At 49.4% G+C, this 27,560-nt stretch overlaps 1 pseudogene; it reads right to left on the bottom strand.

The window, feature by feature from the left end:
• Positions 1 to 18,437: 18,437 nt before the first annotated feature.
• Positions 18,438 to 27,560, bottom strand: part of LOC114885292 — a 90,227-nt pseudogene continuing 81,104 nt past the window's right edge.

The following is a 27,560-nucleotide window of genomic DNA, read 5'->3' as shown; positions in this document are numbered from 1 at the left end:
AAAAAAAAAAAAACACTAAATAAAATAAAATACAAAATAAATAAAATAATATCAAATAAAACAAAACAAGAAAATATGAAATACATAAATAAAATTAAAAGTAGAATAGTAATAAATATAAAAGAAAATAAATAGAAATTTTAAATTAAATATAAATAAATAAATAGAAAATAAAGAAGATTAGCTGTCGAGGAAGACAACTAAGCGTGGAAGGCGAGTGTCCAAACGCTAAGCGGAAACTACTGGAGAACATCTCTGTGGCCTCGGAGACAGGACAGCTTTCATAAACAACACACAAATATCACAGACCTTAAAGGAGTTTGGTAAATCTGCTCATATTAAAATTAAAACACGGATTCTCTCGTCCTCGACAAATACACCACGAATGAAATAGGGGGAAAGCCACGGCCTGGAAGCAGCAGGATATTTCCACTGCAAGGGCCGCTCCGGCCTCGTTCCCTCCCAGCGATTGCACGTAAGTCTCCCTGTCACCAGTCTTTCCCCCCGGCCCCGCTTCCTCATCTATAAATTGTTACGGGTTATGAAAGGTGACATCTCTAGTCTGCCTAGAACAGCACTTCACGCGTGGTAGGCACCAGGGTTTGCCAGTACTGTAATTATCCAATTTGTAAACTATTTTAAAACAAATCTATAAATAGTAAAAGACAACCTAAGAGAAAAGTATGTAAGGATGTGAACAGGTGATTCACAGAAGATGAAACAAAACATTCGTGTATCACTGTAAAGGTGCGTATTCTCACCAGCAGCTGGGAAAATGATAACGTAAACAACAATGAGATAATTTTTCGGTCTGGTTGTGTTGACAAAACTCAGAGGTGTGTCAACCCCAGACGTCATCAGAGCGCAGAGCAGAGCAGGGGAGAGCGTCTGTTGTGGTCAGAACGCAGCTCAGAGCACACGCATTGGACGGCGTTTGGCAACATCACCAGTAAAATGGAAGATAAGTAGCCCCCGGATGCACGGATCCCATTTTCTGGGGAAATTCTTGCAGACGCCCGTCTGTATGCACGGGTGTGGGTGGGAGAACAGTCCCAGCTGCACTGACGGTCAAGGCCGCCACCACCTTTGTAACAGCGGAGCCAGCTGCTTGTGCCCTGTTCCTGGCAGCGAAGACAGAACAGTTCATCCGAGGGATACTTGGTATCCACATCCACAGACTTTGAAAACGGATGTAGAGCAACACTGAAAAGTTTCAGAAGGAAATGTCAATAATGATGCTTTTAAAACCTTTTAAAAAGTGCAAAACAAAGCTATAGGTCGTTTTGGGACCCGTGTGAAACTAAGAGTAAAGAGCAAACCCACAGAACTCCAGGGGACGGCATTAGCGGGACTTCGGGGGAGGAAGGGCACAGGCGAGGGTGCACTGAGGTCTCCAGATCCCCTGCAACGCTCTAGCTCTTAAGACAAGAGGAGCCTGAAGCTACCGTGGGCAAATTCTAGAATTGACACTCGGACCGACCCTCCGTCCTGACTGCTGCTCGGCACTCACGTCCACAAAGAGGACCTTCCCACATCTTCCGCCAATGTCAGGGCTGCTGGGTGTGGACCCATTTGACGGGCCGGAAGCCGAGCCCCCCTCCAGCTCTCTGTGCCCCAAACCAGCCGGAGGGGCGTCCCCGTTGCTCAGACCTCGGCCCAGCACCGGCAGTCAAGGTGGGTATGGGTGGCCGGGTGGGCGGCCACCAACCTGGAGAGGACTGCGTTCTCCCAGAAATGGTCTCCAATGGAGCGTAAATGGCCAAATATTAGCCTGCCACATAACAGGGGATGAGAAAATGTCGGTCTGTTTCTTGTATCTGATGCAGAAAAACTATTTAAATCTATGAATTTTTTTTTAAAAGGTGATGTGTGCTGGCGGGGAGGGAAGGGGGGCCGGTTCTCGCCGAGGGCACATGTGTCTGATGGCTTTGCCTTATTCGGGTTGTTTGAATCCCTTCCAAATGGGCCTTTCTTTCCTTTTTTCTCCCTGCCCCCCACCCCCTTTTCATATTTTACATGTTGTGATTTCACTGAGCCCTTCCAGTTGGTCGTCAACAGTTCATTTGTGCCAGGACCTTCTGTAAACTCTGCATGCGGGTCTCCCGGCCTGACCACCCACCGAAACAGGCTGTCTAAACAGTGTGTGTCTGGGCCTCAGACACAGCAAGTGAGTTAAAGATGGATCCCGTCCAGGGATTTTTTTTCTCCGAGCAGAGGTAGGGGTTGAATAGGAGACCCTGGTAGCACCAGGCCCCGCTCAGATGTGGCTTTCTGAAGTTGGAGGGAAATGGCCCGTCTTTTGTCATTTTTCTCCATGGTTGTCCCTAAACTTAGAAGGATCTCTCTCACCCTCTCCGATTTGGGGTGTGAGGTCAATCTCTGTGTCAGGAACAAACATGTTAATAGGGTCTGGGGCTTCTTTCAACTGATCCCAAGTGCCTTATGGCCAGGGTTTGCCACCCACTCTGTTCCAACTTGGGATCTTCCAGGCTATAACCCCTGGGGTACGGCTCTCTCTGGGTCCTGAGAGGTCCTTGGCCTGTGGCTGGCAACAGCAGAAGTTACATGGTGACACTGAGGCAGCCCCAGCACGTGCCGAGGCCCTGTGGCCAGTGCGTACTCATGATCACATTTAACTCTCACAGCGGCCATTGGAGCTAGGTCCTGTTAGCACCTATTTTGCAAAGGAGGCAAAGTGAAGAGTAGAGAAGCAAAGGCACTCATCTGGGTTGACGTGACTCATACGTGGTGGAGAGTACTAGGATCCAAGTGTGTCCAACTCAGGGACTGTGTCCTGTACTTGTCTCAAAATTCTCCTGTTCTCTGGTCTGCCCCCAAAATAGAGAGCGGTTCACAAACGTTTCTGATGTGATTGCTGTGTGTGAACATCTTTATTAAGGTATACATTCAGATACCATATAATTCATTTATTTAAAGTGTATAATTCAAGGGTTTTTAGTGTATTCACAGAGTTCTGCAACCATCACTCCTATTAGTTTCAGGATATTTTCATCACCTCAGAAAGAAACTCCATGCTCATTAGCAGTCACGCCCCGTTGCTCCCTTCTCCCGCTCCTGGGTAAGCACTGATCTACTTTCTGTCTCCGTGGGTTTACTATTCTGTCTGGGTATTCCATGTAAATGGAATCATACAATATGTGGTCTTTTGTGTTGGGATTCTTTCACTCAACATAATGATTCCAAGGTTCATCTACATTGCATCATGAATCAGAACTTCACTCCTTTTTATGACCGAGTAATATTCCATTGTGTGGATATCTCACGTTTGTTTTATCCATTTCATCAGCCGGTGGACATTTGGGTTGTTTCCACTTTTGGCTGTTCTAAATAATGCTGCTGTGAACATCTGTCGACAGTTTTTTTGGTGAACGTATGTTTTATTTCTCTTGGGCATACATACTTAAGAGTGGAATTGCCAGGGCATATGGTCACTCAACATTTAATGTTTTGAGGAGCTGCCAGACTGTTTTCCAGATGCACCATTTTGCATTCCCACCAGAAGTGTATGAGGGGTCCAAGATCCCCCCATCTTCTCCAACACATTACCTTTTTGATTCGAGCCATTCTAGTGGGTGTCAAGTGTTACTTCATCGTGGTTTTGATTTGCATTTCCCTAGTGACTAACGACGTTGAGCATCTTTTCATGTGCTTTCTGGCATTCATATATCTTCTCTGGAGAAACGTCGATTCAGATCATTTGCCCATTTTTAACTGGGCTGTTCGTCTTTGTGACTTTCTGTTGATGTCTTTTCCCCCTGCTAGCTTTGGAGATCCTTTGGGGCCGAGGTGGATCTTTGGTGGGTCATCTACTCACTCACCCTCCACTCACTGCCATCCACACCAGCAGTGATTCGGCGGGCCTGGGGCGGGACCCAGGAATCTGCATTTCTGATAAGTTCCCAGGTGGTGGTGCTGCTGGTTTGAGGACCTCGCTTTGAGGACCACTTGCTGGTGAACATTCCCTAAATGTGTGCAAGGAAGCTGGTCTTCAAGGACGGTGATAGCAGGACAATTGGTCCTAGGAAACAAATGGTCACAACCTCAGTGCCCCGCAACACACAAAAAAATAAACTGTCATCTGCTCACGTAACAGAGTATTGCACAGCAGTGAAACGTGAATGAATTTTAGCTACACACATCAACGTGGGTGAGTTTCCTTAAGGTGACGTTGAAAAGAGTAAGACAAGAAGGAGACGCCAGGACGATGCTATTTATATGAAGTTGAGAAACAGGTCAAACTCAGCTATACATTATTATTAGAAACAAGTCTGTGTAGTAGACGTAGGAAGCCATGCGTGAGCCTATTCAGGACAACTCAAGAGAGAAGCCCACCCGGGGAGCTGCAGTTGTGTCTGTCAATTTTATTTCTTAAGCTGATGGCGGGCTCTGTTGGCAGAACCTGTCCACCACGGACCCCCAGTCTCACTGCACGCCCCCGTGGAGTGTTGGGCCCAGCCGTCCTCCAACGCCGAGCCATTTCTGCGGCTGGTCATGGAGACAGTTAGGAAGGTCAAGGTGACCGCACCCATTTACTGCTTGTTGTAAAGGGTGCCGAGCCCGCGGGTCTGGGAACCTCAGTTGGGGTGCAACACACTGCGCGCGTGGCCACCATCTGGGCTTCTCACATCGCCCGAGGGACTTGGGCTCAGGGGAGCCCCGTGACCACGCTGACGCTCCCGTTTGCTGTGCTGTGGGCGATGCACCGTCTTGCGCTGGCCCATCGAATCTCACCTATTTCCGCACCTGCGGCGGTGGCCGGCCAGCCTTCCGCCCGCTGGGTCATCTTCACTGGAGGCTTGTTGCCCTCAGCCCCTTCCGGGGGTTGGGGTTCTTCCCCGGCCGTCGCGTGAACATGTGTTAAATTAGGATCTGCACTTTTTTTGCAGGCTTGAGTTGTTGCATAATTAGCAATGGGATGACATCTCGGGAAGCCGCATTCTCCTCGGACAGCCGTTTCACTTCTATTTACCAGTGGGGGTGCCTCTTGATGTCAAGTTTGGGCCAGAAAATCTATCGTAAGACTTAGTCACAGCCCTATTTGTGGATTTTTCTCAGCTGTTTCTGAAACTGAAGTTTCTCGACTGTGAAGATCCCTGACGAGATTGAATTATTTCCCACAGGATGGATGGTGCCCTGGATGCAGAGCTCTGAAGGGTTACTGCCAGTTAAGGAGGCAAAGGCCCGCCTAGCCAAGGGAGGGGGCTCGGTGTAAAGGTCACCGGGCTCAGTCTCATGGGGGAGACACTGCGTGTGTGTGTGTGTGTGTGTGTGTGTGTGTGTGTGAGACACACAGAGTTCCACGCCAACCCATTCAGCGGACACATCTCCTTGAACAGCAAATGCCGGCCCAGCAGGGCTATGGTTCCAGTCATGAAAAACTGGACATAAAAAAACTAGCGCTTCACCAAAGAGAGTCTGGGAACACTGGATGTCACAGTCACGTCAGATTGCTGTGAACGTTTCTGAGCAGGCCAGCAATGGTCCTCTGAACGCACTCTGAGTGGCCTTTGCCAGGGAAGGTAGGAGACCTACGCTAAGTGGCTCTTGTGGGCTGAGCCGTGTCCCCAAAAGATATGTTCAAGTCCTAACCCTGGTACCTTTGAAATATGTGTTAGCAGATGCAGTTACGATGAGGTCCTACTGGGCTAGGGTGGCCCTAATCCAATGACCGGTGTCCTTAGAAGAGGAGGGAAATTTGGACACAGAGGCAAGATGGCACGTGAGGACGGAGACAGAGGGTAGAGTGACGCAGCTCAGGCCAAGGACACCGAGGATGGCTGGCAACGGTGGAAGCTGGGAAGAGGCAGGAGGGATCTTCTCCGAGAGCCTTCAGGGGGAGCCTGGCTCTGCCCACACCTTGATTTTGGACTTGTGGACTCCGGAACTGTGACAGAATAGCTTTCTGTGCTTTCAAGCCGTGCAGTTCGGGGTACTCTGTCATGGAAGCCCCGGGAAATCAGTTACTTCATGACAGGACAGGGCTGTGAACCAGGTCCTGCAGCCTCCTGCGTCCTCCTGTCGCCCATGGCGTCACTCAGCCACGAGGCTGCCGCTCCCGGGGCAGCGAGGACAGAAGGCGTGGGGGATGGGCAGGACTTGCCACAGCATCTGGAGCCCTTTCTGAAGGTTCTGCATGGGCCTGGCTCTTAGATCATTCTTCTTTTGCCTTGAGCTCTATGGGTTCAGAGCCAAAACCATAAGCAATTTAATCACTGTCTGTCCTGGAATTACCCTAACCAGCCAGGCCAGCATCGTGCTGGTCGCCCAGCCCGCTAGCTCTTTGTTCCTCCTGCAAGCCTCTTCTTAAATGCGGTCAGAGGAAGAGTTAGCCTTGTCCCAGGAGGCGTGGCGGTTGATTCCCCGCTCCCCAGGCACTGGTCACATGAGGCTGGTATCCTCAGCAAAGCCCTTGTGGCATCCTTTGCAGAACTGTGTTTTCCGATGCCGCCCTCCTCTGCCCTCTAACTGCGTGCATCTGCGAGGCCATGGTGAGCAGCGGCAGTCCGGGGTCCGTCCTTCATTGCAGGGCCCGGTGAGGGCAGCCTTGTGGAATTCCCCAGGGCTCCGAGATGAGGGTGGTGGGCGTCCATCCCCTCATGAGCCAAGAGGGCCGAGCGTGGACGGTGGGACTGAGGTGTGCAGGAGGTCAGAGGTCTCCCAGAGCCTCTGGAGTCATGGCCACGTGGAGGGAGGAGTAGCCCGGTGCTCACCAGGTCGGGGTCCAAATCCTGGCTGTGTCAGTCATGAGCTCGGTGACTCTGGGCAAGATACACGACATCTCTAAGCCTTATTTTCTTCATCTGTGAAATGGGAGCAACGGTAAAACCTGTCGTATAGAATTAGCGAGGAGGCCAGTAACATGATGCCCATAAAGAGCGTGGCTCAGTCTCCAGCGGTGTCCATACCTGGTGGGGATTATCACCTGGCGGCAGGTGTTGCTGAGGCACCGTCCGCAGCTCACCGTGACGTCCACCTCCAGCTGTGCTGGCCGGTTCCCGTGCACCCCGAGCCTCTGCATCTCCCCTCTCCTCTACCGGACAGCTTTCTCCAGCACTGTGGGAACTTTATCAGGTCACGTGCAGGGCAGCCGAGGGATGCCGAGATTTAATGCCTCCGGGGCAATCCTCAATCAAGGAAGGGTGGGATTTGGTGGCTAAATATTCAGAGCCCCCATCCGTCAGTGGGACAACTTTGAAGTGCCTTCTACGTGGTTCATCAGAGAAGACCCCGAGGCACTGAACCCGTTACGTCCAACGGTAGCCCTCCCACTGATGTCGCCCTGCCCTGACTCACTTCCCTGCTTGCTTGCTTGTGCTGCCAGGGGTCACCTCCCAGAGAAACCAGGGGCCCTCAGGTCTCAGGGTCTGCCTTCAGGGGGACCCACACTGAGACAGCTGTGATATGGGGGCAGTGGATCAAATACTGGGCAGAGAAATGAGAATCAGGAGAACTCCGAGAGGAAAGGACAGGGAAGAGCTGGCAGTCAAAATTTCAAAAACAAACTAATGACAACAAAGAAGATACAAACTCATGGAGTAGCAGATCGTCCTGAGTGTGGAGAATGGTGAACATGTCAGGGGAGCGCGGGTACGCTGATCCAGAAAGAGGCGATGAAGATGCGTGGTCGTAGAAAGGTCTTCCCGCCAAGAGTGCCTCTCTGCAAACACCGCTAAGTGGAGTGGAAGTTGTAGACGTAAATGTCTGAGAGAATCCCCAACACAGATCCCTGGGAGGTGGCCTTGAAGGGTCCTGGGGCTCATTTCATTATTCTACAAGATCCCGTGGACATTGTACCCTTCCTTGTGATTTCTTTGCCTGTGCAAATGCAGTACCCCGCAATGGGATAATATTTCACATCTCTGTACCCATTTCACTCTTAATTACATACGCCTTTATTTGATTTTCTTACTTGTATTAGTCGACTTTAATTGAACAAAGTTTCTTCACGTAAAAGAGGACTTTGCCGAATGTACTTTGAGTGGAAAAATTTTACAAAAGAGGAAAACTGAGACTTACCGTGGTGAAGTGGTTTGCTTGAGGTTCCATACCTGGACAACGGAGTGAGTACTCAGACATATTTCAGAACGAGTTATAAAGAAAAGGGGGCCATACAATGGCATGCAAGAGGTTTGGCTGAGGTCTGTCTGAGCTAGGGCAAGCTCTGCTGTGCTAGGCTCAGAGCTGGCCCAGGGTACATTCTTCTCATGGTCAAAGATGGGAGTACGAGGGGGGAAGCCCAAATGTGCAAGCTCACGCCGAGACTCTGCTAGTGTGATATCTGCTAATATCTCAGCCCAAGCAAGCCTCAGCACTGAAGCTTAAAGTCAAGCAGGGGAGAAATACATTCTTTCCATGGAGGTTTGTGTTGGGGAAGGAGTGAACATTTGTCGAGCTACGACCCTGTCTGCCACGGGGGCTGAATCTGGTGAGTAGAGAGGTGGCATGTCGGGCACACACTGGGCCAGCATAGACCATCCCAGGGTGGAATGAATGCCTTTCCAGCCGGAAGCTTAATGGAAGTTTCCTAACTCAGCTGGCTCCTTATTCGTCAGCTTCCTCAGTCACGATGGCCGCCTTTCCTGATGAGACACTTACGAGGATTTTTTTTTTTTCTTTCTCGGCTGTGTCGGGTCCTAGTCGTGGCACGCGGAATCTTTGTTGAGGCATGCGGGGTCTTTTTCATTGTGGTGTGTGGGCTCTTCGTTGCAGCGTGGGCTTCTCTCTAGTCGTGGTGTGCAGGTTTTCTCTCTCTAGTTGTGGCGCGCAGGCTCCAGGGTGCACGGGCTCCATAGTTGCCGGCACCTCGGCTCTATCGTTGAGGTGCGCGAGCTCAGTAGTTGTGGTGCGCGTGGGCTTAGTTGCCCCACGGCATGTGGGAATCTTAGTTCCCCAACTAGGGATCGAACCCACGTCCCCTGCATCGGAAGGCGGATTCTTTACCGCTGGACCACTGGGGAAGTCCCACGAGGATTCTTATGTTTGTTCCTCGAATTCAATGTGGTTTTTTTTTTTCCTGTGCCCTTTAACTTTTACTCTTTATCACTATTCGCCAGCAGTTTCAACACGATGAGCCTCGGTGTACTTTTCTTTGTGTTTCTCCTGCTTGAGTTTCAGTGATCTTGGATCAACAGGTCATAGTTTTCATCAGATTTGGAAACATTTTGGCCATTACCTCTTCATCAGTCTTCCACTGCTTTCTCTTTCTTTACCTCCTCCTTCTGGCACTCCAATTACACGCATGTTAGACCGTTTGATGTTGTCCCACGCAAGCGTGTTTTGGTTTCTATGGCTTACATGGGTATGCCTACAAGGTCACTCATCTCTTCTCGTGCAATGATTGATCTGTAAAGTTCACCCAGTGAAAATTTCATTTTAGATGCAGAATTTTCATCTCATAACATCCCATCTGGTTCTTTTTCCTATCTTCCAATTCTCTTTCCATTATGTTTATGTTTTTCTTTAAATCCTTGAGCGTATCTATAAAAGCTGTTCCAAGTTCTTCCATGCTAATTCTAACATTACTGTCACGTTTGCCTCTGTTTATTTTGACTGATTTTTATCCTGGTTATAGGTCACATTTTACTGCTTGTCATGTGTCCAGTCATTTTTGATGGGATGCCAAACATTACAAATACTTGTTATTTATTGAGTTGTTGGATTTGGTTGTCTTCCTCTAAAGAGGGTTGAAATTTGTTTTGGCAGGAGGTTAAGTTACTTGAAAACCAGCTTGATCCTTTAGAGGCTTGTTTTTAATCTTTGTTAGCCTTTACTCTAGGGTCCCTTTAGCCTGACTGCTAAGGCAGGACCCTTCTGGAATCTCTACTGAGGATCCTGGTTTATCTACGGCTCTAGAGGGCAGCCCAGAGTTAAGAGAGCTGAATTCTGATTTGGGCCTGCCTTTAGACTTCCTCTGTCATATTACCCAAATGACTTAACATTGCTTATCTTTACTTTTCTCATACTCCAGTTGTAGGACTGGCCTTAATTAGTGTTTTTCATGCTGTTTTTATCAGTCCTTGGGGTGCGTGGAGGTACATGAGCAAGCACCATGGGTGGTCGGGTGGGAAACAGAGGTTTCAACTAGAACCCCTTACCCGATTTCTAGCAAAACAGCTTCGTGTTTCTCTGTTTCACATCTTGAAGTGCTACATAAGACTTCATAGGAATAACTGTCGTTACATGAAAAATTTGAGAAACCACTATATAGCTACCTCTAGATTACATGCCAGCTCTACGTGACATGCAGCAAGATCGGTGAGCTAAATTGATCCTCAGATTAAGAGGAACGTCATGTCTCTTAAAGTGGGAAATAATCTGTAAAAACAAATAGTAGTGTAACACCATCCTATTCCACTGGATACTTGAGTCTGCACCACTTTTATATCCACCCCTCTGCAAGTACCTTTGCCCCCAGGTTTGTAATATTGTTGCTAGTGACACTAGGAGATTTTACCTCTATTCTAGTTTCGGCTGTCTATTCTTAGAGAAGCAGTTGCATTAGGTCGTCAGTGTTCTAGGAGACCAGGAGCTATCCCACACACGTGTACCTGAGTAAGTGCTCGGCCCAAACCAGTATCTACACAGTCATTCAGTAAAAACTAGTCTCCACAGCTCTCCTATATGTTAGAGTCTTAATTTTATTTATTAGAGGAGAAAATATGTTTTGCCATAAACTTCTGTTGAATGGGGTTAATAGCTGAGTAGTCCCAACAAAATTCGGTTATGGCCACTTAAAGGGTAACATTAACCTTTGGGGTATTTGCAAGGCGGCATATGAAAACTCTATCCAAAGAAAATATATATTCCCGGTGAGAAACCAGGAAGCTTTCATGGACAGTCATTTGAATTGATAAGGCATGAACAGAAACCAAGCCTGGTTTGGGGAGAGGGCTCTATGCTGAACAAGCCAGGCTCCACATCTCCGTTCCTTTCCAGGCGAGGAGCTTAGGCTCTCTGTGCCCATTCGTATCCCTCACTCTGGCTGTCCTGGCAAACGTCCGTCTGGCTTTTAACTGCCTGCGTCTGTGCTGCTTTGCCTGAGGGCTCCATCTGGCTATGAGAACAGGCTGTGCCCATGCTCACTGGAGGCCAGCAGCCTTAGGGAATAATGCCACGTGCGAGTAGCTCTCGTCTAACGATGGATGGGAGTCAGTTAGTGGGTGACACCCCAGCTTGCTGTCCCCTCGGGGTGGATAACTCTGCTGTGCATGTCCACACTCTTCCAGGGAGCCCGCCAGAGGGGCTATGCTCCGGTGGCCTGACACTGAGTTACTGGCTTGACAAGGTGCACTGCGCTGGTGCATTCCCTTCCTTGTCTTCCTCCCTCCCTCCCTCCCCTGCTGGTATTCCTGAGGTTGCCCTCAGCTCATCCACTTGTGTGAGGATCCTTGTCTCAGGCTCTGCCTGGGAGACACCCACCCTGAGATGGGATAAAGGGACCCGACGTAAGTAAGTTGCTGGCATAAAGCCCACGCTCCAAACACAGGAGTGATTTCTTCCTTCTGTCCCTGGGGAGGTGCCGGGGCCTGGGATGTGCCCAGTTTTGGGTGGCAGAAAAGTAGCCCCAGCTCCAGGGCAAGGAGTCATGTGAAGGTGAGAAAGCTCCCTGGAGCTCTGCCTTGGTTTTGTGCATCTGTGTCCCTGTCAACCAGCCTGTCCTTGATTCTCTGAAGGTGCTAAGGTGTAGAGTTCAGACCGCAGGAGGTGTGAGCTACGATGTGGGAGAAGGTCTGGCAGCAGTAGGGAGGGGTGGCAGCTTAAAGAGAGGCTGGAGCCTCTGGGAGGTGGCTGGTATGTGATAAGATGTTGCAGCGGCAGCAAGAAGGCTCAAAGCAAAATTCCAATGCTTCCCCTCAGGTAGAGGAAGGGGGATGGGGCATGGGTGCGGAGGAGGTGGGGGGAGAAAAGTGTGCTCTGTAAATGAACCATCGTGGACGCCATCTCCTTTATCTGCTGCCCGAAATGGTGTTATTTCCTCCCTTGAAAATGTCTTCAAGCAACAGAGATAAAACGTGAGTGTTCCTTATTATATTACATTCCTTCCCCGCTATCATGGCAGCTTGGGCTACTGAGATTCTTTATCAGTTCAGGCTGTCTTTGCACAGACCTCCCCCTGGTCCCTGGTCCACTCCCGTGGACCGGAGCCCTGAGATTCTGCCAAAGATCAGGCTGGGCCGGCCCAGAGGGAGCCGTATTATATACATGTGTACACAGACACTTAAAAATAAAACCGCCGGTCAGCCTCGGAGCGCCTCCTTGGCTGATGGGAGAAGTGCTTGGGTTGGTGCTGGCGTGGCCCCCGGCTGCCCGGTCCTCCGCGCTCAAGGCCTTCCCTGTCATGCTGGGAGGGTCGGCTGGAGACCAAGGAACGCTGGGGAAGTGGAGAAGCATCTCAGAGGAGGCCCCGTCCTGCCTGGGGCCTGGAGGATTAGAGAAATAGAATTTCCAAATTTAGCATTCAGGAATCCCTTCGTATAAACAAGGGCCGCTTTAGCCGCCGAGATGCGAAGTAGATAATGCCAAAAAAGTCCCCCTTTGCAACTGGATTCTGTGATTCTGCAGCCAACTTCCAAGTTGACTGTTGGTACAAATGAAGGGCCACTTCCTGCCTGTCCCTCTGCATGGGTGGTCGGGCTTAGAATGAAATATCCAGGCTGACAAATGCTTTTACAAAGGCCAGATTATAAACTGTAAACCCACTGTCAGCTGGGCAGAAGAGAAATCTAAATGCCTCTCTACCATTTAAAGATTTAGTTTGGCCCCAAGACTAAAGCGCTGCTCTAGTGAGCAGAGTGGCCTTGCGTTTATAAACTGTCGTCAGAGCTGCAGTGAGCTCGGGATCAGGGAATCTATCAGCCTAGAAACAAACAGCCTTCCCCAGATTTCGGGAGATCTGGGTCTTGTTACGTGGGCAAAGCGCTCCAGAGCAGAGGAAAAGCAAAACAGAATTTCTAGAGGGGACAGAATCCAGGACGCATCTGTATCTTGGGAGCATTTGGGTTCACGGAGGGTTTCAAAGGGAGAATTTTTTTCACGGGAGAAGACAGACCGACCTATAGACCAGGAGACACACACCACTGGCCATCGTCTGGATGGCCTTTGCTGTGTGTCTCTGTGGGAATCCAGACCCACAGCTTCCCACTCATGAGACGCGTGGAAGGCGGGTGCGGGCGCACGGTGGGCTGGAAGGTCCTCAGCATCACGTGTTCCCCATCCCAGCTCCTCACTCAACGCGGAAGGGCAGCGGCGTCCAGGAAGGGCAGGAGAGGGGGCAGGCTGGGGGCGAGGGGGTTGTAGGGACCCAGCTACCCAAGCGGGCTTGCCGTCTCCAGCCTGAGCACACCAGCCCTACACCCCGCCAGCCTATGACTGCCGGTCCACAGTGAAAGCTTCCGCGTGAGTCAAGCAAAGCCAGGCTGCCCGGGGAACGGTGGCTGTTATTTTAGTCCAAAGCCTTTCAGCTGCTTGGACGAGACAGAGAGAGGGAATCCGGACCCTGGGAGCTAAGAAGAGCCAGGGGAGTCTGGACGTAGCACAGCGAGTGATCAGACCGTCCTGCTCCACAAGCAAAACCAGAGCGGGGGTCATCATTCAAGTTTCTATTCAACAAATATTTGTTGAGCGCCTGCTAGGTGCCAAGCACTATTCCACCAGCTTGGGAAGCACGGATGCACCAATCAGGCAGAGGTCCCTGTTTCCACGGAGCGTTCCAGAAGGAGGAGACAGAGAATGAGTGGGAAACATAACCCACAAGGACACTGCACAGAGGACAGCTGATGCAAAGGCCCTGGGGCAGGGCTGGGCCTGGAGCGCTGGCAGGGCAGCGAGGATCCAGTGTGGCTGGAGCAGGGAGGACAAGGGGAAAGGAGCGGCGGGGAGGTCAGAGGAGTGAGTGGGGAGGGAAGGTGGTGGGGAGCGGGCTGGTCGGCTCTGGAGCCTCTGGGCTCACTTGACTCCTTACATTTTCATTTACGTTAATTAAAGTAAAAGCGAGCTAAAAATCGACCCCTTAGCCACACTGGCTGCGTTTCAAGTGCTCAGTAACCACATGTGGCCAGTGGCTGCTCTGTTGCAGATCTAGAACATTCCATCACTGCAGGAAAAGTTCCGCCGTGCAGCACCCTCTAGGGCCCTGGCGGGATTTGCAAAGATCATCGTGAGAACTGTGGCTTCTACTCCGAGGCGTGGGAAACCGTTGGAGGGTTTTGACGGGAGGACTGATATTTTCAAAGGGTCACTCCGGCTGCTGAGCAATGATTTTAGAGAGAAAAGGGAGAGACTGACCGATGTGGTCCAGAGGGAGAAAGTAACTGCCCATCAGGGTCACTCCGCAAATCAGTAGCAGAGCCAGGTCTACGTGGGGTCTCCTACCTCTCATTCTGGGGCTTTTCCCATTAGAGATGGCCTTTCTTCTTTAAACGCATATGCGGGTCTTCCCTGGTGGCGCAGTGGTTAAGAATCTGCCTGCCAATGCAGGAGACACGGGTTCGAGCCCCGGTCCGGGAAGGTCCCACATGCCGCGGAGCAACTAAGCCCGTGCGCCACAACTACTGAGCCTGCGCTCTAGAGTCCGCGAGCCGCAACTACTGAACCCATGTGCCACAATTACCGAAGCCTGTGCGCCTAGAGGCCATGCTCTGCAATAAGAGAAGCCACCGCAACGAGAAGCCCGCACACCTCAACGAAGAGTAGCCCCCGCTCGCCACAACTAGAGAAAGTCCTCGCACAGCAACGAAGACCCAACGCAGCCAAAAGTAAATTTAAAAAATAATAATAAATAAAAATAAATGCTTATGTATATATACCTATGTGTACATATGTATGCATATACATATGTATCTATATAGATATGTACATGTAATATACACATTTGTATGTGTACCCGTATACAGAGATTTGTACATGTGTATGTGTAGATATACAACATACACCTATGCATGTATGTATGTATATCCATACTCACATGTGTGTAGGCTTTTCCAATGAGCGTGTTTTACCTTTCCAACAGTTTTATTGAAGTATAACTTACATACCATAAAACCCACGCAGTGGGAGCGCATAACGCAGTGACCTTTAATACATGGACGAGTTATGCAACCAACGGCGCAGTCTAGCCCTGTGCGTCCGCTGGAGCAGAATCCAGAACACAGGCTCCGGCTTGCATTTTTCGGGCTCTGTGAAGGGCGCCCCCAGCCTGGCCAGGGTCAGTCTAAGCAACCGCCCAGATGGAAACTGTCCTCCCCTCGGGGTCACGGAGGTGCAAGTGGCTTGTCATTGAGAACGGCTCACACGTAAAACAGGCAAATCCTCGGACGGAGAGCCTTTCTAGAAGAGACGTGTCACATCTGTTCTTGCCCTCCTGACACCCCCTCTTCCTTCCTCTGGCAGGCGGTTTCTCCCCATCTTTTCGCAGAATCTCTAAGCATCTTGCTTTAGTCCTAGTTTTTCCAGCCTTCTGGCCAAAAGTATATACAGAGAAAAATATACAGAGAGGTTAGGCTCCTTTTCCCACTGAGCTAATATTTAGGGGAAAGAAGATTAAACAGATAGTCCAGTGTTGGCTTGTATCATTACCACATTATCCTTTACAAAGTAAAGGGTTTTAGAAAAAAAAAAAAATCCAACGAAGAGGGGAAAAGTTCAAAACTCTCTAAGAGAAATGATTGTGATCTATGGCCAAGTCACAGACTACAGTCACTTGAACACCTACTACGTGCAGGGCATTGGACTGGGGTCACAGAAAGGACCAGGGTCTAGTCTCTGCCTTCTGGCTGTTCCTAGTTAGCAAGACAGTCATTCGTTCGTTCGTTCATTCATTCATCACATATTAATTAGGCGCTCTTGCCTGACGGCCCCGCCTTGTTGGCCACGACTGTTTCTATGACCCCACGTTCTGCGGCCCCCGTCCTGTTTCCTTCCCACCTTCCCTCCCAAAGACTGACAGCTATAGCGTAGGGGCGGGTTTGATGGAGAGAGAGACCCCCAAATGTTTAATTTTTGTTAAAGATATTTTCTCCCCCGGTTGAATTCCTTTCCCATCCGGTCCCTCGACTTGCCTGGACCAGAAGCCACAGCCAAAGGGAGACGCGAGCTGCCATGTCACAAAGCTCACAGCGAGGGAACTGGGGTGGAGGGTGGTCCCGACAGGCTGTGGCCCCCCTGCAAGTAGAGAATCTGCAGAAGCACACATGGTTGTGTGATCTTTATGGAAGCTGAGAGGCGCTGGGCAAATACATCATGGTGAATGGCTATTTTCACTGTAACAGTTAAAATGTGGGGATTTAAAAAAATTAGTGTTACGTCTAACGTAATAGAATATTGTACGGTAATAAAAAAAGGAATGAAGTTCTGATTCGTGCCATAGCACAGATGAAACTTGAAGACATTTTGCTAAGTGAAGCCGGTCACAAAACGATACATAGTATTATGACAGCATCATATGAGATGTCAAGAACAGGCAAATGCTTAGACACAAATTAGATTAGCGATTGCCTAGGGTTACAGGGATATGGGTAGTGATTACTGAGGGTGTGGGGTTTCTTTCTGAGGTGATGAAAATGTTCTAATATCAACTGTGGTGACGGTTGCACAAATCCCTGAATACACTAGAAACCATGGAGCTGTACATTTTAAAGGCATGAATTTTTGGTCTGTGAATTATATCTCAATAAAGCTGTTAAAAAATAAATCTCCTTGTTCTGCACACCACCTTTTATTGGTATCTGTTCACGCTGGAAAAATTAAAAACGACAGACAACCAAAAAGAAGAAAATAGAAAAGAGCAACCTACCGCTTAAAAATAAGCCGCAGGGGCACCTTAGCACATGTGATGCCAAATATACCATTTTTCACGTTTTATCTCTGTCTATGTTTATCTCTTGGTTTATGTTTTTCGGTTTGTTTTTGTTGCTGGTGTTGTTGTTTGTAACACACGTGGAATCACGATGTAGAGAGTATTCTGTGTCCTGAAAACTCTGAAATATCTGTTTTCTGGACAGCACAGATCTAATTTGACTGTGGAGACCCAGTAAACCCTGCAATTACAACCGCGTAGCAGTAAAGTGGCTGCTGGGAAAGCAACTTGCCCAGGGATCTGGGAACTTTCCGCTGGGCAGCTGAATTCAGGTTCTGTAAACAGGAGAAACGCCATGATGCTTTCCAGAGCCGAGCATCTGTCCTGGCGATGGGGCCGCTGGCCAGGCCACGGACGAGCTCTAGTGGGACCAGCGGGTGATGGGTTAAGTCAACCCCAGCAGGGAGGAGAACGCTTGAAACAGCAGGTTTCACCTCTGTAAATCTTTAAACCCCAGTTACTTACCTATTCATTTATTTGTCTTTTTAAATGAAAAGAAGTGATTTATCCACATGGCCACAGAAATCAATGTGCACAAAGAGGAGCAGACAGCGGAAGAAATTCTTCCTCCTTTTCCAGACTCTGTGTCTCTACCTGGAGCCCACCAGCATCGCCAGTTCCTTGTGTGACGGCCACGCCTAGGCACACAGGCCTCCTACATGCTGGCTTCTGCCCCCATGCCCAGCCCACCAGGGAAATAGGCTATTTGCCCTCTCCTCTATCTAGCCCCTTAATTATATTTACAATACTATTGTAATATTATATATATAATCTGGAAGATGGACATCAGTACACATACATATGATTTATTCTTTTTGATGGCTGTATACTATTCCCCCCTTATGGCTCTACCGTAATTTACTAAACACGTCCCCTATTGTTGGACACGTGGGTTATTCCTAGCATTTGGCTATTACAAATGATGCTGCAATGAATATGTTTTTACGTAGGTCTTTGCCTCTTACTGTGAATACAGCTGTAGAAGAAATTCTTAGAAATTGAATTGCTAGATCAAATAATTTGTACATTTAAAATTTTCACAGTTCTTTCCAAATTGTATACTTTGTTGCAAACTATAACCCTCTAGGACTGCATGAGATCACCAGTTCTGACCTCATTTGGGGCATTTCTTTGGTGACTCCCAAGAGGGAATTGGATACAGGTGTCCTCTTCCCCTTCCAGAACCAGAGAGATGAGAGCTGAAGACTGCAGTGTGCATTTCCCACTGTGCCATGTCACACAGCTGCCCTGTGCCCAGTCTCCACAAAAAAACGCTGCTGGGCAGGCGGGTCTGTCGTAGTGCCTGCTGCAGGCAACACTAACTACCTTCCGAATCCTCCATCCTCCTCTCCTTGACAGGTGGGCCTCGGAGATACTGTGGGTTTGATTCCAGACGACGGCAATAAAGCGAATATCGCGGCGAAGACAGTCACAGGAACCTTTTGGTTTCCCAGTGCACATAAAATTATCTTTACACTACACTGCAGTCTACTAAGTGTGCAATAACATTATGTCTAAAAAATGTACATACCTCAATTAAAAAATACTTTATTTCTAAACACTGCTACCCATCACCTGAGCCTTCAGCGAGTCAGGACCTTTCTGCTGGTGGAGGGTCCTGCCTCAGTGTTGACGGCTGCTGCCTGATCAGGGCGGTGGCTCCTGAAGGCCGGGGTGCAATTTCTTAAAATCAGACAACGGTGAATTTCGCCACATCAGTGGACACTCCCTCTCACTGACTTCTCTGTAGCCTGCAATACCGTTTGATAGCATTTCACCCACTACAGAACTTCTTTCAAAACTGGACTCAGTCCTCTCAAAGCCTGCCGCTGCTTTACGCACTAAGTTTATGGAATATTCTAAACCCCTTGCTGTCATTTCAATAATCTTCACAGCAGCTTCACCAGGAGTAGATGCCATCTCAAGAAACCACTTTCTACGTTCATACATAAGAAACACCTCCTTACCCATGGAAGTTTTATCATGAGGTTGCATCAATTCAGCCACATCTTCAGGCTCCGCTTCTAATTCTAGTTCTCGTGCTGTTCCCACCACATCTGCAGTTCCTTCCTGCTCTGAATCTTGAACCCCTGAAAGACGTCCATGAGGGCTGGAATCGACTTCTTCCCAACTCCTGTCCATGTTGGTATTTTGACCTCTGCCCAAGAATCACGAATGTTCCTAATGGCATCTAGAATGGGGAATCCTTTCCACAAGGTTTTCAATTTACTTTGCCCAGATCCATCAGAGGAATCGCTGTGGCAGTTAGAGCCTTAAGAAATGTGTTTCTTAGATAATAAGACTTACAGGTCAAAATGACTCCTTGATCCATGGGCTACAGGATGGAAGTTGTGTTATTAGCAGCATGAAAACGCTATTAATCTCATTGTCCGTCCCCATCGGAGCTCTTGGGTGACCAGGTGCATTGTCGGTGAGCAGCAATATTGTGAAAAGAACCTTTCTTTCTGAGCCTCAGGTCTCAACAGTGGGACTAAAAATATTCAGTAAACCGTGTTGTCACAGATGTGCTGTCATCCAGGCTTTGTTGTTGCATTTATGGAGCACAGGAGGAGTAGCTTTAGCATCATCCTCAAGGGCCCTAGGGTTTTCGAAACGGCAAATGAGCATCGGCTTCCACTTAAAGTCACCCTAACATTAGGCATTAGCCCCTAACAAGAGAGTCAGCCTGTCCTTTGAAGCTTTGAAGCCAGGCATTGTCTTCCCCTCTGCAGCTAGGAAAGTCCTAGAAGGCATCTTCTTCCGGTAGCAGGCTGTTTCCTCTACAGTGATCATCTCTTGTTCAGTGCAGCCACCTTCATGGATGAGCTGAGCCACAGCTTCTGGAGGACTTGCTGCAGCTTCCCCCTCAGCACCTGCGGCTTCACCTGGCACTTTCGTGCTACGGAGGCGGCTTCTGTCCTTCAACCTCATGAACCGACCTTTGTTTCAGACCTTCCTCCTGCAGCTCCCTGCCCCCTCTCAGCCTTCGCAGAACTGGAGAGAGTTGGGGCCTTGCTCCGGATTAGGCTGTAGCTTCAGGGAATGTGGCTGGTTTCATCTTCTATCCAGACCACTCAGACTTTCTCCATATCGGCAGTAAGGCTGTTTCCTCTTCCCATCAGCGTGTTTACTGGAGTAGTGCTTTTAATTTCCTTCAAGAACTGTTCCTTTGCATTCACAACTCAGATAACTGGCACAATGGGCCTCTGGCTCTGCTTTCCACACGCCTTCCTCACTAAGCTTCATCGTTTCTAGCTTTTGATTTAAAGTGAGAGACGTGCGGCTCTTCATTTCACTTGAACACTTAGAGGCTATCGCAGGGTTATTAATTGGCCTAATTTCAATATTGTTGTGTCTCAGGGAATAGGGAGGCCCGAGGAGAGGGAGAGAGGGGGGAACGGCTGATCTGTGGCGCAGTCGGAACACGCGTGATTTATCGATTGTTTGCTCTCTTACATGGGTGCGGTTTGTGGCGCCCCAAAACAATTACAACAGTCACATCTAAGATCACTGATCACAGATCCCCATAACAAATATAACAGCAATGAAGATGTCTGAAATATCACAAGAGTTACCAGAACGTGATACAGAGACATTAAGTGAGCAAATGCTATTGGAAAAATGGCGTCGACGGACCTGCTCGACGCAGGGTTGCCACAAACCTTCAATTTGTAAAAATCTCTTTGAAGCGCAGTAAAGCAAAGTGCAATAAACCAAGGTCTGCCTGTATTAATAAAACCCCCTGAGTGTTAACTAGGCCTGTGGACACCCATCTACAGCCTCCCTTGAAGCTAGATGGGGGCCTGGGACCAAGTTCACACCTTTAGGACAGGAGCGGAAATAGCTGTGCCTCTTCTGCATCTTTTCTTCCAAGGAAATGCCTTCCTGCCACTTCCCCTTTTTCCTCAGCAACCAGGGGACAGGGACCAAACACTGGTGACCCAACGAGATGGATGGAACCTGGGTCCCTGGCTGACACAGGGCGCTACAGAAAGGGGCTCCTATCTCGGCGCAGTGGACAGCAGAGCTAACTCACCACCTCTCGACTTTAGGAACTCAGGAGACAGACCCGGGCAGCGAATTGGACCAGAGAGGGGACCAGAGTACAACAGAGGGGGCCGGTTGTCATCCCTGCAGGCTCCCAGAAAGAACCTGCAGACCTCGGGGTGTGGGCGAGCTGAGGTCCTTGGGATGTAGGGGGCTCCGAGAGCTGACGAGTTGGGTATTCATCGTTCCCGGGGCCATTTGGGTTTTGCAGGGATTACCCAACTTGCAGGCCACGTAATTTCTTGGTAATTACAAAGCAGGTTGCAAAGCAGGTTGGAATTCAGGGGTCTTGCTGTCTGGTTCCAGATGCTCCAGAAAGCAAATCGCCAAGCAACATCCGGAACAAATGCTCATAAAAAATTACCCAGCTCTGCCCTCCATCTGCTTCCTGGAAAACGTTCACAGCAGGCCCTCTCCGCCCACACAGAAGAGTACAGATCCGATTTTTCCCATCAAGCTCCTCAGCGGCGGGGCCCTGGAGTTCCTGAGACTTACTAAATCATTCTGGCTGCTGGCTTTGAGAGTTTCTGGAAACCCAACCAACCCAACCAAAGAGCCACTAAACAACTTAATTTTCTCCTCCAGCCTCCTTAGGATGGGAGGACTCGGCAGGGTGTTTGAGACGCAAGAGGTCACATTAGAGGGCTTAGGGGATGGCGTGCCTACAGAGGGAAGCATGTTCTGATCCCTCATCCATCACTTAGCTAGCAGACGCTTAGCTGGAGCTCCAGGCACGAGGCTGAGGACACAGAGCAAAGATGGCACAGCCTGCCTCTCAAGGAGCTGGCTGTCACCTGAGACACGCACACAGTAATCACAAGTGAGAACTGCAATAAAAGGGGTGTGCGGTGTGTTAACTAGTGTTCCCCCCACCCAAATCCATGTCCTTCCAGAACATGAACAAATAAGTGAAGGTGTGATTTACTTGGAGATAGCATCTTTGCCAATGTGTTTAAGGTAAGAATGCAGACGAGATCGTACTGGATTAGGGTGGGCTGTAAGTTCCACCAGGGTGTCTTTAGAAGAGACAGAAAAGGACCAACAGATGCACAGGGAGAAGGCCATGGAGCTCTGGAGGCAGAGACTGGATGGACGCATCTAGGAGTCAAGGGACACCAAGGATGGCCAGCGACATGGGGAGCTGAGAGAAGGGCATGGAAGAAATTCTCCCTTGAGCCTCCAGGGAGATCCCGGCCCTGGTGACACCTTGTTTTCGGACTTCTGGTCTCCTGAACGAGGAAGGAATACACTTGTCTTGTTTGTAGCTGCCTAGCATGTGGTAATTTGCTAAGGTGGCCACAGGTGTAGAAGTCCAGGTGTGTGAAGACCTGTGGGAGTGGCTTCTCCTCTCTGGGGGATCAGGGAGGGCTTCAAGGAGGAGGTGACAGTTGAACTGAGCCCTGAGGATGCCGAAGAATTTGCTGGGCAGACTGGGAGGAAAGATTGATTCCAGGCAGAAGGAACAGAACATGCTCCTGTGGCTCTGGTCCCCCTGGGTCCCTGCAGGGAAGGGTAGCGCAGAGGAGTTGTTGATCATCGTGGGGGGGGGGGTGCATCCTTCCTGCCCACAAGCCATTGGTGGCTTCTAAGTGCGAGGGCTTCTAGAAAATGCAGTCCTGCTGTGTGCCCAGGAGGAGGGGACAACACAGATACTGGTAAGAATGGGCACTGTCACCCACACTGCCCTATCACAGCCACCCTAAACTCTCCAGACTGTTTCTGATACTTGCAAATAAAACATTCTCAGCAAGCACTGAGCTTAGCTACCCGAGACTTAGGCTCTGAGCTAAGTAATATTCACTGTTTCTGTTCATTTTAAGACCATTTGTTTTTGTACATAGCCAAGCTATAAGGTGTCAGGCCTGTTAGCCAGATTCCTGGCAGTTCTTCAAACAATAAAATGAAGTGGGTTTGGGAAGGATGTGAGGGAGGAGAAACCCCTCTCCTCGCGGCCGCGGAGGACTCTCCCTCTCTCCGTATCTTTGCCCCTTTCTCTTCTTGATGACAAGCGCCTCTTGGCTGAGCGCGCCCCTTTGTCTCTCTCCCTGTCCCTCCTGCACCTCCTGTGTCATTGGGTCTCGCTGGAGGGGTCAACACGAGGGGGTGCGCAGAGCTGCTCTGCAGCTGAGCTTACAACAAACGTATCCGGCAGGAGCCTGAGTCAGAAACTTGGCCTCTTGAATCAACATTCAGCGATGAGGCTGCCTACCTGGTACGCCCTCCAGAGTTGAGGCTGTCAAGGTCGAGGCAGGGAGCTCTTCTCCACCACGGAGCTTCGTAAAGATTGCCTGAAAGTAACGAGAGACTAAGGCGAAACAAACAGTCCTGGGGCCATTGCGCCCCTTCCCGGGGGAAGGTCCAGGCAATCCCCAGCTGCAACCTCACATTCAGAGGGAGGGGACGCGCCCAACAAGGCCAGGAGCAGCCAGAGAGGATGTGGACGGCTGGGAAATCACCTCCTTAGCGTCCTGAGATGCTTGGAGATCAGTCAGGTCCGTCTCCAGCTCTACAGCAGAGCAAACTGACTTGCAAAGCCGCGTGCTTTGCCCCAGTGCATCACTGAGTGTAGATGCTGTGTCCTGTTTCCTATGACGTTACATAAGCACAATTAAAAACAACCGTTGTCAAGGGTACGCCGTGGGCCTTGGTGGTATTCATGTTACTCCTGGCTGAGGACCTGGGGCAAACCTTGGCCAGGATGACTCTTTTCCTAGAGGCTTCCTCCGTGCCTGGGTTCTGCAGATGGTTTTCTGTGGGCTCCACATTGCTTCCACTCACACTTGGGTATATTACTATCCGCCTGAGGCCTCTTGTCTCTTCATCTGTGAAACGGTAATAAATTCCTTCTTGTCAGGATGGTTGTGAAAATGAAATGCCGATGATCGGGGTGAAACGTCTAGACCATGGTGAGTCCTCAGGCGTCCTAACTGTTGGATCATGGTGAACATGACGATGTCGTTTTGGTTTACGCTCGGTAGAATCGTCATGAGTAACGGGCTAAAGGAGGCTTTCTTTGCTTCCTTCCAAAGGACTGTCAGGACCAAGCCAAGCTCTACTGGAGCCTGTGGCAATAAGAAAAATCAGGAATACTCATCTCCTTTGAAGTTTTTCATATTTTATCATGGAATTGTTTGCATTAATTTTGATTTTTTTGTGTTTTTTTTTTGTTTTTTTGACGGCGCTGCATGGCTTGCGGGACCTCAGTTCCCTGAGCAGGGATTGAACCCAGGCCACAGCAGCGAAAGCCTGGAATCCTAACCATTAGGCCACCAGGGAACTCCACATTAATTTTGATTTTTTAAAAAAAAAATATTGCATTCAAGTATCTCTAACCTTGGTTACTGTGTGTTCTAGTGGCCCTGAAGTGCTGCAGATGGAACAGACGCCTCCCTAGCCTCAGCCTGGTCTGACTTTTCTTGTCACCTGGGGAAGGGCTTCAAGTCCTCATTCCTCCAGGTGCCGCCTGACACCCATGGGGGGCGCTGTGACGCTGTTCCTTTGGGCTGTACTAGCAGCCTGGTACTTTCTGATCTTGCACAGCAAAGGGAAGTTTGTTTTAAATACTTCAGGGCTGGAACTGGCACTTCCTGGTTTGGGTCGGATTTCGACAAAAGTGCTCACCATTGAGTCTGGAAGATGGATTCCCGGCACTTCCTGTGTAACAGGAATACTCTTCCCTCCTCAGCACCAGGTGCATGGTTCCAGGGGCGTTTCTGATGAAGCCATTCCTTGCCCACCGCCATGCAGACAGTGGACCCCCTCCCCTCGGGCTCTGGGCAGCCCCATGGCTGGTGCTAGGGGACTCAGCAGATGGTGGAATTTCCTCACTGCTGGCCAGTGTGGTCCACGGCTCCACAGCCAGACACGAAACAGGGCGGAAACTAGGTTTCATCCAGCACGTACGTTTCTGAAGATATTTATGACCCAGATAGCTCTCCAGATGTTGACTAGCCTCACGTGATTTCAGAAGTTCAGTTCTTTAAACAGTCTTGGAGGTTGCATACTCTCCAGCAGTTTTTAAACAGTGTTTAGCAACCCTCTTGGGCTCCAGAGCCCGGAAGGGCTTCCCGGGGTCCCGGGGGTCCCAGGGGCTAGTTCCAGGGTGGGAAGGTGAAGGGAGGAGAGGCCGAGTGGGCAGAACTTCGGGCCTCTCTCCTGCGCCAACTGAACAACCACATGTCTGCCTGCTTCACACGCAGGGCGTCTAGTGTAAGTTTTGTTTAAAGAAATGAATCTCGGATTAAAAATAGTTTTGAAACCATGAATCCAATTCAGAGGCTCTTAATCCTGGCTGCACACTGGGAATCACTTAAGGAATTTTTAAAAGTTCCTTGAAAAGAACAAAAGTTCCTTGACCCAGGCCCTACATCCAGAAATTTGATGTAATGGGTCTGTGGTGAGGTATGGGCGTCAGCATTAAAAAAAAATATTACTCAGCCATAAAAAAGAACGAAATAATGCCATTTGCAGCAACATGGATGGACCGAGAGATGATCATGCTAAGTGAAGTAAGTCAGACAGAGAAAGACAGATATCATATGATATCGCTTATATGTGGAAGCTAAAAAAACGGTACAAATGAACTTACCTACAAAACAGAAACAGACTCACGGATGCAGAAAACAAACTTATGGTTACAAGGGGGGTAAGGGGGGGAGGGATAAATTGGGAGATTGGAATCGACATATACACACTACTACATATAAAATAGATAACTAATAAGGACCTACTGTACAGCACAGGGAACCCTACTCAGTGCTCTGTAATGGCCTCTACGGGAAAAGAATCTAAAGGAGAGTGGATATATGTATAACGGAATCACTTTGCTGTACACCTGAAACTAACACAACACTGTAAATCAACTGTAGTCCGATTTTTAAAAAAGAAAAATCCTCCTCAATGACTCTAACGTACCGCCAGGGTTGAGAGCCACTCATCTGGGCCAGCGTTCTTTCTGCTCACGCAAAACGGGGGCCCGGGGGGGGGGTCACGTGACTTGTGCAGAGCCCACTGGTAGCTCATCTCCAGGCTAGATTAGAACCCTGGTCATCCAGCTATTAGTCACTGCTCCTGGGAATCTACAGCGCACGCACAGAGGAAGAGAGAATCCAGTTATCCTATGCAGATGTGAGTTTCTGTGGTTTCATTTTCACATTTGAACAAATATTTTTAGTCCAACATTTGAGTTTCAGGGAGAGAAAACCCTCAAGTGGGAGAGGACATTGCTATTTATACTTCCGCTGGGAAACAGAGGCGTGGGGGTGTGGGGCACCGACGAGTGCCCCCCAGGACCACACAGATGCCTGAAGCTGAGAAGAGGCCCCCGAGGGCTGGCTCCCAGGCTCACGGTTTAGTTTAACCACTTTACACACTCAATTTTGCATTCCCTTGGGAACCCCTCCCAATGTTAACCGGTTGGTGGAGACAAATTGTCGTACTGGTGAAGTGTTTTGAGTTTTCAAGGTCAAGCTCTTTTTTTTTTTCAAGAATAAAAGAGAGAAAAAGAAGAGAAATAAGCATGTGAAACCTGTAGCCAAACTGGCCTTTCAGGGTACAAAGTCTACATAATTAACAGCTTAAAGAGGCATGTCAATAGCGGTGGTGGGGTGAGGGGTATAAAAGATTGAAGGCAAAACAGAGAGGGCTTTGGGACAATCACATCTCTTGTCACAGTGGGAAGTGACCAGTCCAGGTGACGCCAGGGAGGGGCTGTGAAGGAGCGGCAGGGCACAGAGGAGGCGAAGACCTCGTAGAGACTTGTAGAGTTAAAAATGCTTGCATGTCCTACAGGGAAATAGGGGTTTGGGGACGTCTTCTGACCCACAGAATGTGGTGCAGGTGCCACCGTGGAATTTCTGAGGCTGGGTTTTCAGACACCGGAAGCCTCTGCCTTCACACTGAGTGCTTCCTCCTGGAAACGGCTCCGTGCAGTGAGAGGCCAGGCCATTTTCCAGGAGGAAAACCAAGCTGCTATTTCCCCACATTACTAAGAAGCTCAGCAAGAGAAAGGAATCTCCTCCATGTATTAGTCAAGACAGGCCAGCTGTGCTGTGTGACAAGTAGCCCCTGAATCTCAGTGGCTCTGCTCAACCAAGACTTTATTTCTCACTCACACGGAGTCTGGGGCGGGTCCTGTTCTTCAAGTGGGGAGTCTCCACACGTTTTGGCTCTGCCACCTCATTAGGAAGCCTCCGTGGTCACTGAGGTGGGGGAAGGGACATCCGGAGGGTCATGGGCCTGAGCCTCACGCCGGAAGTGATGGGTCCCTTCCACCCACCACCAGCACCATCACGTGAATCCGCCTAAATGTAAGGGGGCTGTGACATGAGGGGGCAGACAGAATGTCTGGCGAGCACTCCTGCCTCTTAAGTCTTTCTGCCAGAGGCTTTTCTGAACCCAGAGGCATCTGCCAGTATTTGTTTGCCAGCAGAGGACAAAATGAGCTGTAATGGAAAACCTCAGAGAAGACTGAGTCTGCCTGACGGGTGGCTGAGTGTGTGTGTGTGTGTTCTTAATTTTCTGTTGCTAACAGCTAGAAGAGTATTAGCTCTTGCAAAATTATCTGTGTTTTGTATGGTATTTGAGAATCAGTCCCAAGATGTTGGACAGACACGCATGAAAGCTCATATGAGAGATCTCC

Source organism: Monodon monoceros, unplaced genomic scaffold, assembly GCF_005190385.1.
Source record: "Monodon monoceros isolate NGI ecotype Baffin Bay Population unplaced genomic scaffold, NGI_Narwhal_1 Super_Scaffold_10, whole genome shotgun sequence".
NCBI classification, from domain to species: Eukaryota; Metazoa; Chordata; class Mammalia; order Artiodactyla; family Monodontidae; genus Monodon; species Monodon monoceros.
This window is presented reverse-complemented; position numbering and strand designations above follow the sequence as displayed.